The 15,127-nt window shown below is 51.2% G+C and overlaps 1 long non-coding RNA gene across 1 annotated transcript in view; it reads right to left on the reverse strand.

Moving 5' to 3' along the window:
• The window catches only part of LOC109453237 (uncharacterized), a 46,499-nt gene extending 36,019 nt beyond the window's left edge, over positions 1 to 10,480 (reverse strand). Inside the window, exon 1 of the long non-coding RNA XR_012497228.2 lies at positions 10,250 to 10,480. This is a non-coding gene — a long non-coding RNA (uncharacterized LOC109453237). The remainder of the gene's footprint in view (positions 1 to 10,249) is intronic.
• Positions 10,481 to 15,127: the final 4,647 nt, after the last annotated feature.

Consider the following 15,127-nt stretch of genomic DNA (forward strand, 5'->3'; position numbering starts at 1 on the left):
TCGAACCGGCAACCTTGTGGTTTGAGAGGACGCACTCCAACCAACTGAGCCATCCGGGAGCTCAGCGGCAGCTCAGCTCAAGGTGCTGTGTTCAATCTTAGTTGCAGGGGGCAGAGCCCACCATCCCTTGCGGGACTCGAGGAATTGAACTGGCAACCTTGTGGTTGAGAGCCCACAGGCCCATGTGGGAATCGAACCGGCAGCCTTCGGAGTTAGGAGCACGGAGCTCTAACCGCCTGAGCCACCGGGCCGGCCCCCAGTTGCTCTGTTTTTTTTTAATAAGCTTTTTATTTTGGAATTATTTTAGATTTACAAAAAGTTGCAAAGATAATGCAGAGGTTCCTATATGCTCTCACCCACTTTTTCCTATTGTCAACATCTTGCATTAATGTGGTACATTTGTTGAAATTAAAAATCTGCCATGGGTCCATTACTGTTAACTAACCTGCAGACCTCATTCAGACTTCACCAGTTTCCCACTCATTCCTTTTCTGCTCCAGGATCCAATCCGCGCACCACATCGCGTTTAGTCATCACGCCTGTCTAGTCTCTGCTCTGTGACAGTTGCTTAGTCTTTCCTGTTTCCCATGACCTTGACAGTCCTGAGCCGTGCTGGCCAGGTATTTTGTAGAATGCTCCTCACTTTGGGTTTGTCTGATGATTTCCTCATGTCTAAACTGGGGTTATGGGTTTTGGGGAAGAGTGTCACAGATGTGAAGTGCCCTTCTTGTCACATCTCATCATGGGGTGCAGGATATCCACATAATTTATCACTGGTGATGTCAACCTTGATTGCTTGGCAACGGTAGTGTTTGCCAGGTCTCTCCACTGGAAAGTTATTGTTTTTCCCTTTCCATACTCTAATTCTTCGGAGGCAAGTCACTAAGACCAGACCCTAAACAAAGGTAGGGAAATTAAACTCCACCTCCCGGAGGAGGGTAGAGTATCTACTTATATTATTTGGAATTCTTCTCTAGGGAAGATTTGTCTAGCCTTCCCTATTTATTTATTTAATATCAGTATGGACTCACATATTTATTTTATACTTTGGGTTATCATCCAGTTGTTTTTTCACAATGAGTATAAATTCACATATTGTGTGTGTGTGTGTGTGTGTGTGTGTGTGTGTGTGTGTGTGTGTGTGTGTAAAATGCAGAAAACATACAAACAGCCATGCTGTGTGAGATGCAAACTATATGACTGGCAGGATTTTTTCCTCCACAGCTTTCCAGGACTGCCTTTGAGTAGGATAATCATTGGCTTATTGCTATTCAACTAGCAACCTGAGACAAGCTATTTTAACTCTCCAGGCCTCAATTTCCCCATGCGAGTAAGAAAATGTTTCACAAAATAGTCTCAGAGGAGAAGGGGATGTGTGTATGTTTATAGGAGTACAGGTTTGTTTTTGGTTTGTTGTTATTGTTGTTTTGTTTTGTTTCTGGCCTATTAATAGACCTTAAGTTCCTAATGGCAAAGGTTATCTTATTTATGTTGGAAAACGAACCCAGAGCTAATAGTCTTTGAGAACGTTGCGTAAACATAATCAATATTTATATCCCCTGTCACAACCCCAAACAGTGCTGCCCTGCTCTCTCCCTTCTCTAAGTGGGATTTGGTTTTCTTATTCTTTTCTGCTCCAGGACTCAGTCCAGGATACATTACACTTAAGTCATCATGCCTCTCAGCCTCCTCCGTTCTGCGACAGCTTCTCAGTCTTTCCTTGTTTCCTATGACCTTGACAGTCTTTTCCTAGTCTTTCCCAGCTATTTCTCCAGTGGGTCAACTCTAGCGTGAGGCCTGGCATTCGAGGCCCTGCCCTTACAGGCATCTGCTGCCCTCTTTGGCCTCCTTCTTGTCCGTCTCGTCTACCTGTACTGCAGCCACGGCGCCGTACTTATCACCACCATGAACTAAAATGCTTCCGGAATATCTCCCTTCTCTATGTGAGGCCCTGTCACAGGCCCCAGGGCACAGAGGTGAACCAGAAAAGGACTCTGGATCAGAGCCAATGGGGGCACCGAGTCATCAATCCACACAATCTGACAACGGAGGGTTGAGGAGAGGACGGTGGGAGCACAGTGGAGGGAGGGCCTCACTGCTTATGGAGAGGCCTGGTCTGGAGAGAATCAGAAAGGCTTTGCGAAGATGCTGCTTTTGGAGCTGGCCTTTGACAGGTGTATAGGAGTTTACCAGGTAGTGAATGGGAGAAGTGGTGTTCCAGGTACAAGGAAAGGTGTGTACGTGCAAGCCAGAGAAATGTCAAAGAACAGGAAACAAAAGTAAGTATAATGTGTCTAAAGCCAAAGTACAGGAAGGAAGAATGTGAGACAGACGAATGAGGTGAGGGCCAGTCGTGAGGGACCTGAATTCTGGGCTGGGGATTTCTACTTGGAGAATTTTAAAGACTTTGAAATAAGGAAATACCTAAGTAAAATTATAGGTCTAGTTTCAGGGGCTTACTATGTAGGTAACTGTTCATCAACAAATATTGAGCACCTATAACACAGCAGACACTATTTGTTTGTTTTCCCCTCCACCTAGACGTGAACTCCAGGGCGGGGACTGTGTCTGACTCCCATCTCTGTCCCCTGCACAGTCTATACAGAGCAGGAGCTCAGGACACAAGCATTGAATGCGTGACGTAGAAAACTGGATGAGACACCCTGCCTGGGTTCTGTTTAGGATCTCACCGTGCACGATTGGAGTCAAGCCTTCCCTCAGCCACGGATTTCTCATGGTTCTGAAGAGTTCCTGGGTTGGGAAATCTCAATACATTCCAGAGCCCCATCCCCACCTGCCTGATGCAGTGAGCAAGGCTCCCCGAGGAAGCACTAAGCGTTGGATTGCTTCAGGGCCAGAAAATGCACGGCCCATGGGAGGTTCGCTTCAGAGGTCAGCGGCCCACATGGCCATGGGGGGACATGACGTGAGGCCAGCCCACAAGGGAAAATGGCATCTAGCATTGTCGTGGGCCAGTACAGAAGCTGATCAAATATCGGGATCCTTACAAGGTATTATTTGGGGGAGGCTGTTTGGCAGAGGAGAATCAAACTAACCAAAACGCCAGCCACCGTGTAGTGAGCGACTGCTGTTTACTAGAGTCTGTGCCGAGTACTCCAGACTCTGCATTGTTACCTCCAAAAGGTAACCCCAATCCTTACTCTTCTCCCCATTCCCAGTGCCATCGCCTCTCACCTCATCTCCTTGGGGGCGCTCTCATCCCTCCTAAAATCAATTCCTCACCAAGCAGCGAGTGGGAACTTCTAAAACATGCTGCCAGTTGTGTCCCTCCCACTCAAAGCTCTGTCTAGGCCCGCATCATGCAAAGTCCTTACCCTGGGCTACAATGTCCCCCATGTCGTGACTTCTAGCACTGCCTCTGTTTTGTTTCCTACCCCTGACCCCCCCCCCACTCCGACCTTCTGTCCCTCAGACTCACCTCCTGTGGCTCTTCCTTGGGGGCATTTGCAACCACTGTTCCCTCTGCCTCTACCCTCTGACTCCTTGTCATTCAGATCTTTCTTCCTCAGAGAGGTCCTCCCTGGCCTCCCCCTTTAATTAGGCCCCTATCCCAAAGTCACTGCCACATCAGTGCTTTTTGTCTTCACAGGACTGAACACCATCTGAATTTACCGTACACATGTATTTAAGTTTTCGCTTCTCCCACCGGAGAACCCCCTTCATGGGAACAGCGACCTGGTGTGTCTCTTCCCCACTGGCTCCCCAATGCCTGGGCTTGGCCCCAATAGGGCCCCATACATCTATACTGAACAAATGTACGTGTGCACAAATGACTGGCTCCCCCTCCACACCTCCAGGCTCACCCATGGGAGCCCATGCCAAGCGGCACGGTCTGCGCTACGTAGCAAAAGCTAATCCCAAGCGTGTGGACCGACAGATGGTATGGAGTCCTGAGCTGAGACGAGGCTTTTATTAGTCGGAGTTGCTTTTGCTTGGAATAGGATTAGCATAAATACCATCCCAGGCAAGTGGATAAGTTAAAGCTCTGTTGGTTACATTCAGATTTTGTTTCCCTGCTGCAATCCAGAACCATCCTTTTGCTGGGTTAGTCCAATTCATGGCTAAGGGTGCTGCTCAGAGAGGTCAGCTCGAGTGGGAGTGGGGAGGGTCACCCGATCCTCAGTCCTCTCTCCACATGAACCTCCAGAGTGACCTCTCTAACCCCTAGAATCCAACCTTACCACACCAGGCAGAAAGCCTTTTCTGGCCCCTACTGTCCCATAATGAAGCCCATGTGCCTTATAATAATGAAGATGAAGATGTGATGCTGGTAGCGACCACATGACTCTCTTACAACCCGCACAACAGCCCTGCAAGGCAATGAGTATCATTATCCTCATTTGTCAAATGAAAACCTGATGGCTCAGAGAGGTGCAGTGACTTGCCCAAGGTTACACAGCCAACGTGCCACAGAGACAGGCTTCAAGGCTGTGGGCTGACGGGCATTCAAGGCCCTTCCTGAGCAGGCCAGCCTCCCTCTCCAGCGAAGCTGCCATGCTTCTCCGGATGCCCAGGTATAAGCCAAGTCAAAGGCAGGTGTTTGCCCGTGAAGCTCCTATTTTCTGTCTGAGAAGCATCACTTGATGAAACTGTTCCACTTCAGCTCCATCAAGGAGCATTTAGCTTTGGTGGGGGGAATCGTTTTCCACAAAGAAACAGTTCTTAAAGATGGCGTTAGAGTAATATATATAATAATAAAACCTAACATTTATGGAGTATTAAGTGTTAAGCCTGTGCTAAATGCTTTACATGCATTATCTCATTTTGAAATTCAATTTATTTATTTGAATAAGGAACCCCTTCCACGTGATTTTTTTTTTAAAGAGAGTTACAGAAAGGTATACCGTGGAAAGTCCGTCTACCTCCACTGCACTCCTGTCTCCTACTTCCCTTCCCAGATGTGACCACTTCCTTGCATGTCCTGCAGAGCCCATGAATTACCAACATTTCATTTAATCCGCTCAACAGCCCTTTGAGATAGGTATTATTATCCTTGCAGTACATATCAGGAAACATGTTCAGAGATAGGAAGCCACTTACTCAAGGTCACACAGCTTCCAGTGGCACAGGTGGGATTTTGCCCCCGATGAGCTGACTCTAAAGCTTATGTGTGTTCTCGCCTGGGGCCACCCTGCCTCCCACCAGGAGGGGAGAACTGGACAGCTGAGCTAAGAAGTGTGTACTAGGCAGTTGGCTGGACTTGCTCACTGACAGGCTTTTGTTCCACATACTGGTCTTGCAGCAAAGAATTTAAATTTGGGCCTCAGTAAAATGACAAAGTATGACCTGTCACAGGCCATCGAGGCTATTCACAAATCATCAAGACCTCAACTATTCGAATCGTGAATCCCTCTGGTCATCAGTCCTTGCTGTTTCCTGCCTTCTTGCTCCTTCACGCCCTTGGTGTGCCCTGTGGAGGCGCTGGCTCTGACAAGCTGCTTAGTGTAAACAAGGTGAGGTGAGATGGAACAGAACGAACACAACTGGGCAGCTGTGAAACCTGGGTGATGCCTCAGCTCTGCCCCTCTGGCCTGCGTGGCTGTGGCGGGTCATGTCACATCTCAGGGCCTCAGTGTCTTCACCTGTAAGATGGGAATAATTACATCTACCTTCAAAGGATCCTTGAGTGAGGTAATGAAGGCCAAATGGCGAGTAGCAAAGCCCCGTGCAAATGGCATGATTTTCAATAACAGTAAAAGCTGGTATAAACCTGGTCGTCTCCATGGAAAAGCACCTGGCTAAGGTCACACCTACTGTGTGTTCACTTCTTTCCATCCTACCCACCAACCTGCCTTCATAAAATCTGTCACAGTTTACCAGATCCTTTTTGTTTTACCAGTCCTTTCCTAATCCCTGAAAGGCGGAAGGGGCAGGAATTGTCACCCCCAGTTTACAGATGAGGAAACTGAGGTTCCAAGAGGGAAAGTGCCTTGCCCAAGGTCACAGAGCTAGTGGGAGGTGGTGTGGTCCTAATACTTGGCCCTGTCACTGCCCTGCCCTCACCCCCGGATAGAGCATGTGCACCTCAGCCTAGCACTTGAGGCTCGTTAGGACCTGCCCCCCCCCCCCCCCCCCGTCAGATCCATCTCTCAGCACACAGCCCTTTTATGCTTCAGCCTCTCCAAATGGATCATCATTCCTCAAACACACAATGACCTTTCTCAGCCCCTTGTCTGTGCACCAGTGTTCCCTCTGCCAGGCTGCCTGGTGGACCCCGACCCATCCTTTGTCCGTTTATCCCCTAGACCCCATGACAGGTGTCTGACAATGTTGTCACTGATGTCCTCACTACTGTAGTGATCGCTTTGCAGAGTGACTCAGAGCCCAGGTTATGGAGCCAAACGACCTGGGGTTAAAGCCTGACTCGACCACTTTTTAGCGGAGTGATCCTGGGCACGTCACTTAACCTCACTGTGCCATGGAGATGTGTTCTCAACTACATCATGAGGGACCTACCTGCTGGGGTTGTTGTGAGGAGTAAATAACCTGTGTAGAACAGTAAGCGCAGGGCCAGGCCCAGAATAAGCACTCAGTATTAGCTAAGTATTATTTTCTATTACTTGTATTCAGTGATGTCTACCTTTTCCCAGTTCCTGTGCTGAGCACACCAAGCTGACTCAGGCTCAGGGTCTGGCCTCAGAACCCAGGGGAGGAGAGAGGCATGTCAGCACTCCACGACGAAACACTCATTCTGATCAAGTCAGTGTTTTGCCTAAATCATCCTGTGCCTGTTCTACAACCGCCCCTCCCCTCACCCATAGGTTGCCTGGGTCCTCGGGCCCGGCCCCACTGAGTGCCTCCTCCATGGGGCATGGCTTTGTCAGCTCCCCCTTCTCTCCCTGGTAACCCCAGAGCACAGGGAAGAGCCAGCGGCAGTACTATTTATCTCCCTGGGCTGCTTCCCCAGCTGAGATTTATAGGCTCTGCCTGTCACAGTGACCCTGAAGCCTCAATTACAGATCTGCTTCCAGGCTGGACAGGGGCAGGAACCTGCCTAAATTTGCCAAGCGACCCTGAGAGAGCCATGGGCCCTGTCAAACCGGGGACCGCAGAAAGCGTGGGACCCATTCAGCTTCCTCGCTTGTCACACGTGAGGAGACTGAGGGCAGAGATGGGGGAGATACATTCCAAGTTCCTACCAGGGAAAATGGGCCCAGTGTAAAGCCTAACGCTGGCCTCTGAGGACCATCAAAGGAGCTTATTTTACTGAGTACATGACTTCATTATTACTCATATACCTTTCTTTTTATGAAAACATGCTTTGAAACTTAAACCTAAAGAAAAACATTACCAGAGGGTAAGGGGGGTGGGGAGTGGGGGTGGGAGATGAGGGTAAGGGGGATTGAATATATGGTGATGGAAGGAGAACTGACTCTGGGTGATGAACACACAATGGGATTTATAGATGATGTAATACAGAATTGTACACCTGAAATCTATGTAACTTTACTAACAATTGTCACCCCAATAAATTTAATAAAATAAAATAAAATAAAAAAGAAAAACATTTCATTTCCGTAAACAAAGACCATATTCTGTCCACACAAACACATTAGGAACATATGAGGTGCGGCCTAAACATTGCCCGGCTCCACCAGCCTGTGACTACAAAATGGAGCCCCATGTTTGTCCAGAAGACAATGACCCTGAGCCCCCTTCTACATTAGCAGGAGCTTATCCTTCTCAAAGGATCCCCCAGTTATTTCTAGGAGTCCCCAGAAGTAGCCACAAACCAGCCTGTCAACTGCAATCACCGTAAGATAATTGCCTGTTCTCCCTCCCCAGCTCCAATGCCTTCTTCATTTCTATCCTCAACTACTGAAGTTCTCAGAGAGTCCCACTGCTGCCACCACTAATAGTGCCTCTGTGGGGACACTGTCTCTTCTCTGGGCATGACCCCCAGTGGAGCTGTGCCCCCAGGGAGGGGATCCAGGTTCCTTGACACCCAGTCCTACGAGGTGCAGGGATTGGGTCCCGGTGTGGATTGAAAGCTTATCAGCTGAGAGTCCTTGGTCAGGCCACCTCCCCTCTGAATCTGAGCAATTTCAACCATGACATAGAGATGACAGTGCTTACTTGCAAGAGTTGTCATGAGGATTTCATGAGGACACATGTACAAGATACCTGGCACGTAGTAGGCATTCAATAAATGGCAGTTATTATTATACTGTCTGAGGTTGGGTTCCCCAAGAACAAACTCTGAAACAAGTGGTTAATTTTGAAGGTGATCAAAAGCAGCATCAGTAGAGGTGTTGGAAGGTGAGACAGAAGGGAAAGAAGTGAAGGGTGTGTTATCAAGGAAGTTTCTGCTGTCATCAGCCAGGGCTCAATTCCACCAAGGAATTCTGGGTGATAGTATGTTCCTCCACGTTGTCCCAATCCAGGGGCAAGGAGCAGTGTGTGTATCCACCAATCCCAGCTGGGATCTGCTGTGGGGGAGTGCATGTTAAGTCTCGGGCAACTTCCTGCATGCACACCCCAGGCTGCATGGGCGCTGAGGCCAGAGAAAGTTCTCAGGCAGAGGTGCAGGGCTGGCACTGGGAAGCTGTCAGGTCAGCATGCACAGAAATGGTGAACAGCAAGGGACACAGGCAGGATGCGCAGAGCATCCGTTACAAATGCCATGTGTCGTGTCACTTTGTCTAAAAGACAAGATGCTAAAAGTATCTCCTTCAGGCTGGGGATGCCTAGGAGAAGAGTGGAGGCTGCTTGGGTTCTAGCTCCAGTTCTGTCCCCTTCAAATGGACTGTGACCTGGGTCTGAGCAGTCTCTGGTCCTCAGTTTCTTCTCCTGTCAAGTGGGGAGTTCAAAGCAGATGTATCTTGAGGTCAGCACCCAGAAGCTCCATAATTCACCTGGCTTTTTTAATCTGAGCCTCACAGCACCTCTTGAGAGAGGGTAGGCAGGACCAGTTGAGAGCTGAGGAAATTCAGACTCAGAGAAGGGAACTGGCTGGGCCAGAGTTTCTCAAAATGTGGTCCCTCCACCTGCGCCATCAGCATCGCCTGGGCACTCGTTAGAAATGCAGATTCTTGGGCCTCATCCCAGACCCACTGAATCAGAAACCCTGGGGTTGGGGCCTAGCAATCTGAGTCACCAATTCGTGATTCTGATCCTGTGCAAGCACGAGTTAGAGACCAAGGTTACACACTGAGTGAAAGGCAAAGCTGGAACTAGAATCTAAGCGCCTGCCTCCCAGGCTGTATCTGCTCTCAGCACAGTGCCTTGTGCTTGGTGGACCTTCAACAAACAGCAAGGGAGTCTTTAGGCCCCACCCCCATTTCTGATCGCTCCATCTCCAGGGATCTTTTGTGTTGTGCTGTGTCTGCTCCTGGTCTCTGCAGGACAGTTTGGAGCCCTAGAACGTCAGGGCACTAGGCAGTCGAGGGAATCCACCATAGAGATGAGAAACAATCCTGGAGAAGATGAGCCCCTCGCCCACGGTCACTTAGCGAGGAAGTGAGCCAGCCAGAGCCAAAGCCCGGCATCCCTCTCCCTCAGAGCTCTCATCACCGATGTGAAGGTCGCCTCTGGGCTAGGCATCATGTGGCAGCTCCAGGAGACTAGACCAGGTGCCAGCTAGCAGGGAGGTGGGCGTGGGGCCCTTTGAGCCATCTGGATGCAAGGCCAAGCCTCCCTTGGACTTCAGTGTTCTCCCAGATGCTTTCCCCTTTCCCATCTGATGTGCCTGACGCTTATGAAAAATCTCAGCTCTAGGAGAGGGAAGGACAACCATAAGCTTCTAGTCATCCTTTCCCCACCTACCTACTTCCCAGGGCCACTTTAAAACGGGGGCACCCATCAGTGTTCCCCGAGGTAGGGAGTCCTTTGTCTGGCAGAGCCAAAAGGCCGGGGTCACAGCACCAAGTGAAGGCTGGTCCTGGGAGGCTCGTCAGGGGCAGCAGCTAGTGAGGATGAGTAGAGTCACGGCAGATGCTCCAAGAGTGGCCGTGCAAATGCTGGGAAGGGGAGGGGACGCAGCCAAGTTTACTCAGTCGGATACTGGCTTCCTGACCAGGGCCAAGGCTGACCAGACGACGCTTTGCAGCTCACTCTTCACATACCTCTCTTGCAAGGGCTCTTGGGATTACCCTGATTTTGACCACTCTGCAAATCTGACTCCACGCTCACTGGGCACTGAGCCTGGCTTCCACCTTCACATGTCACTTGCCTGAGTCACCAGTGCTCTCCTCGTTCCCAAACACAAATCAAGGTTGTCGGCTCTTACCCAGACTGATGGCTGCCACGTCAGCACTGCTCACGACTTCGTCCTTGGAACCTAGTCTTCTGTTTTTCCAACATCATACTCCTGGTTTGTCTTCCTAGGTCTTGGGCTATTGTGGACTCCTTCATTCGTTCATCTAGGATTTAAGTGGCTATTTTTATGTGTTGGTCATTGGGCTGGGTCTGCTGCCTCAGTGGTGAGCAAGAGCCAGTTCCTGCATTCCAGTGCATGCAGTATAACAGGACTCTCAGGGTGCTGCTCTGAGGCCCCGCCCATCTCCCATCTCTCTCCTCCTTCCTCCCTCCTCCCCACTGTTTCCTGATGACTGTGTTTCCTGCCCAGACCTTTCTCCCAAGCTCCACACCCACACCTCTAACTGCTTGGAGGACATTTCCACCTGAATGGTCTACAAGCCACCCAAACTGTGAACAAGGTCCAAACCAAACTCACGATATTCTCCTCAGTCTGCCTCCCCCACCAGGCTGTGTGCTGCATGAAAACCTTGTTGAGGTTTTGTTTATTTCTGTGCATGAGTCAGCAGAGAAGAGGGGAAGAATGTTAGTGCGGAGATTACTGAGGCGGTGAGCTCTCAGTCTAGGCGGGTGAGTAAGACCAGAACACAGAGGAGGGAGAGATGAAGGCCAGTGGTGTAGACAGGAGAGAACCACCCTGTCCCTGCAAGGAGCCCAAGAAGCTTCTTGGAGGTGGGGCGTTTGAGAGGGCGACATTTCTACAGACAGAGACAGAGGCTGTCAGGAGAACATGGGTAAAAGCAGAGAGGCGGGAACCCACTTGGCACGGAGGAGAAGCAGAGAATAACTAGTCGTCTCACAGCAGTGATTCTTCATAAACCTTTCAGAGCCACAGAAGCCTTCTTACAAGGGAGGTCATATAAGGAACCCCAATCCATAAATCAGATACAAATGGAACTGCTCTGGCTGAAGTACACATGAGGAGTCTGAAAGCCCTATTCTGTTGCTACCAACACAGTCACACACTATCCCAACCACCACACACACACACACACACACACACACACACCAACCACCACACAATCACACACAAATACACACCATTCACACACATCATCATTCTCCACAGAACACAGTTAGAAAAGCAGCAGCACAGGGGTAGAGGCAGAACGATGATAAAATGGCACTCCAAGAGTGACAGGGCTGCTCATGCAGAATGGGAGATACCAAATATCACGGAAATGGTAACAAAACCCCCGGGATAGATGAGACTGTCCAAGCTGCCTGGGGCCAGGAAGCACCCCCATGGGGTGAGGGGCCTCCGCTGACCCTTCAGACTAAGTTAGATTTCCGGGAAGTTGTCTCCACTGCACGTTTTTTTTGTCCTCTGCCACACTTGCTCATCAAGGGTGACTTACTCGTCCAGTTTGCCCAGGACCGCCCTGATTTTAAAACTGCAAGTCCCATGTCCCAGGAACCCACTCAGTCCTGGGCAAACCAGAACAATTGGTCACCTTTTGCTTCTCTCGGGTTTAAGGGTTTGGTTGGTGTCTGTCTAATCTGCAGTAATAGGACTTAAGAGTCAGGGGAAGGAGAAGGATGCCAGGAAGAGATAGTGACTGATTTGGGATGCTGGAGAAAAACATCAGGGAAGCATTTTATAGCTTTCCCTGCCAGGAAACTGGCACAACACAGATGTAGTGGCTCAGTGAGGCTCTGGGGGTGGTTTGGCCTTCCAGGTCTCCCAAGCCACTCTTCCCCGTCACCGTCTCTCTTCAGGGAGGCCATCGGTTTCCTGGTGATGCCATAGATCCCTCCCAGCAGCCCCACAAGGTGGCGCTATACCCAGCACTAGCCCAGGCCTCTGCCAGGTGGGCAGAGGGACCTAGAGAGCACCGCCAACCCTCTGAGCCGTCTCCTCCACAGCTCCCCAAGGCCTGGGGGTTCAGGAACCGTCTGGTGGAAGAAGACACTCCACCCATCCACAGCACACATGGGCTTTCTCTCTCACCAGGCGTATATAAACCCTGACACACTCTCTTGCCCGCACAGACCCCAAAATACCCCAACACTGACAGCCCTGCAGGAACAAGCTCAGCAGAGCTGGGAGGGACCTGAGGGATCACGCCCAGTCCCCTAGACAGAGTGCCCACATGCGTGCAAGCGTGTGTGTGCCTGCATGCACACACACACACGAACCGCCCTGGACGTGCACATACACATACACATACACACACACACACACACACACACACACACACAGCTGCCCCTGCAGTCAGGCCCTTCCCCTCACCCAGTGCGGAGGTCCGAGCCCCCTCTTGGTCTCCCTCTCTCCACGACCTCTGCCAGGCCCCCTCACAGCCCTGTGCTGGCCATCAAATGAAGAGATGTGTTTCATAGACGGGTCAAGCAGGTCGGGCACACGTGAGGGTGCAGTGGTAGTAACATTAGACACATACGTACATATGCAAACACACCCAAACACATCTGCGCACACAGAAACACAAGCTCCTCACACCTGCGCCCAGACACACTCAAGGCAACTCCTGTCCAGCCATGTGTGTGAATGCCAGCAGAGGGACACACAGCACACAAACTCACCTGCTGCTCAGAAGTGCAGGCCTGGCGTGGACACCAGAAACCCAACAGACCCCTCCCTTCCAGAGTCCCATTCTGCTATGAAAGAACTGGCAAAGAGGGCCAGTGCTCAGGCCCTCCAGACTGGGCCCCAGCTAGCCTCAGGGTCAACTCTGGCTGGAAAGGTGCCCTTGCGACCTGCCCCACCCCACCTGTGTGGAAGCAGCCTCATAGGCTACTTGTTTCTAACCCTAGATCTGTCATCAGTTCACTGTGTGACCTTGAACACATTATTTCACCTCTCAGGCCTCAGTTTCCCCCTCTGTAAAATGGGCAATGCCTCCTTCTCAGGACAGGTGTGAGGATCAAAGGGTATAGTGTTTGGGTAAAGCACTCTGCAAACTGTAAAATGCTGGGCACCTGTCCAAGGGAGTTTTTATTCAAACAGCTTCCTGGCCTTTCCTGGGTGTGAGCCAAAAGGTGTGTGCACCCCACAGGCCCAGGCTGCATTTACCTGGAGCTCAGGTGTGGGGCAATTTCTGTTTGGGGTTTGTTTGTGTTTGATTTCAAAGACAGGGAAACTCCCTGGCCTATGTGATGTTGTGATTTGGGCCCGACCTGGTCAACATAGTTGCCAGGGGAATCCCGAGGGTGGGGGGCCCTGACTGCCCCCCATGGTGATCAGGCAGAAACTTACCACCCTGCCCCCAGGAACGAGACAGGGTACTGAGATTGCACTGCAGGGACAGAGTGTCCCTTTTGTCCGTTGGCTTTTCTGGGCGACCTTAGGGCAATCTCCTTCTCTCCTAAAGCCAGTGCAAAGGATTTATGATTTGGGGACCCCCTTACACCCCAGAGGAGGCCTGGGGGCACCAAATGGGGACCAAGAGCTGACATGGCCGCTATGTGGGAAGTCTCTTGCCAGCCAGGCCCTGTCCCTACCTGCCTTCTGGTCTCATAACCTCCACTCTTGTCCCATGATGTGCTGTCACACCCGGTGAACTTGGGGTTCCCTTGAGGCTCCCAAATCGCTAATCTCCAGCTGGCCCTGCCTGTCCTTCCTCCCCTTCTTCTCTCCTTCTGAATAACCTGTTGAATGTCTACTCATCCCCCAGGATCTGCCTGGGTATTACCACCTCCAGGGGGCCCTCCCTGATTCTTCTGGCCACAGTACTGACCTGCTTTGTGTTACTGTTGGTTGATGAGCAGGTCTACCCACACCACTGATATTGCCACCGTCTCCCCAACACCCACTGGTTCAGGGCCAGGCACTCAGAGTCATGAATGAATACCCATGAAGGGTCCTCTTGGCACAAAGAGCAGGGGACCATCTGGGAGAATCCATGTGGTTTGGTTTCATGGAAGGAGCTGGGCTCAAGTTCCTGTGCTACCACTCACCAGTTGGGTGGTCTTTGGTAAATCCTTCAGCCGGGCTGAGCCTCTGCTTTCATCTGTAAAATGAGGTGGTTGTGAGGATTAGAGTGGGTGAAGCGCCTGCATGCCTTGAGGCTCAGTAGCAGGAGCCACTGCTACTGTGTCCCCATTAATGCCAGTGATTCTTAGGGAGATGGCATCCAGGGCTCTTTGCAATATAGCCACCACCACCACCAAAGCTGCAGCAAGGATGCTATGGGCAGCAGTGGGATCTAGGCTCAGGTGGGGCCAGGGCACTAAGGTAGCCAAGCAGACTTCAAATGTGCCCATGCTCCTGGACCCTGGGCGGGCTTGAAGGAAGCGGCAGAGGGCAGTGAGTTCCACTGATGATCCAGGAGGGAGGCCAGCCAAGGGCATAGTTGATTTTGGAGGGCAACAGGGAGGGCCCTGGGAGGTCCTGAGGCTCCGTGGCCAGGGCAGCTGGGCCTGACTCAGGCACTGTGTGTTCCACTGCCTGCGTGAGCAGAACAGGCAGGCCAGGGAGGCCATAGCTTCCCAGAAGGCTCCACTGGAAGCAGCCTCAAGCTGACAAGGCACCTGCAATGGGGCAGCTGTTCGTCGGAACCCAGAACCCATTTCACAGCCTCACACCGGAACTGGTTAATACTTCCCAAGCTCAGCCACTGGGTGGGAGCAGGGACTCTGAAATCAGACTACCTGGTTTGAGGCCTGGCTGCACCACTAATTAGGAATGTGACTGCCATGCAGGGACTTAGCTCCTGCTCCCTGCACAAGAACGCAGGACATGGCGAGGCCAAAACGGAACACCCATGGAACCACAGATAGGGGAGTCACACCACTATATTCTCGCTGGCGGCTGGGCAAGACACAAAAGTAAACATCTGCCAGTACCCCAGCGAGGGATCTTACCTGCACCTCAGTCTTGCTGCTCCTCAGT

The sequence above is a fragment of the Rhinolophus sinicus genome, chromosome 14, assembly GCF_057876585.1.
Source record: "Rhinolophus sinicus isolate RSI-liver-muscle chromosome 14, RSI-T2T, whole genome shotgun sequence".
NCBI lineage: Eukaryota > Metazoa > Chordata > Mammalia > Chiroptera > Rhinolophidae > Rhinolophus > Rhinolophus sinicus.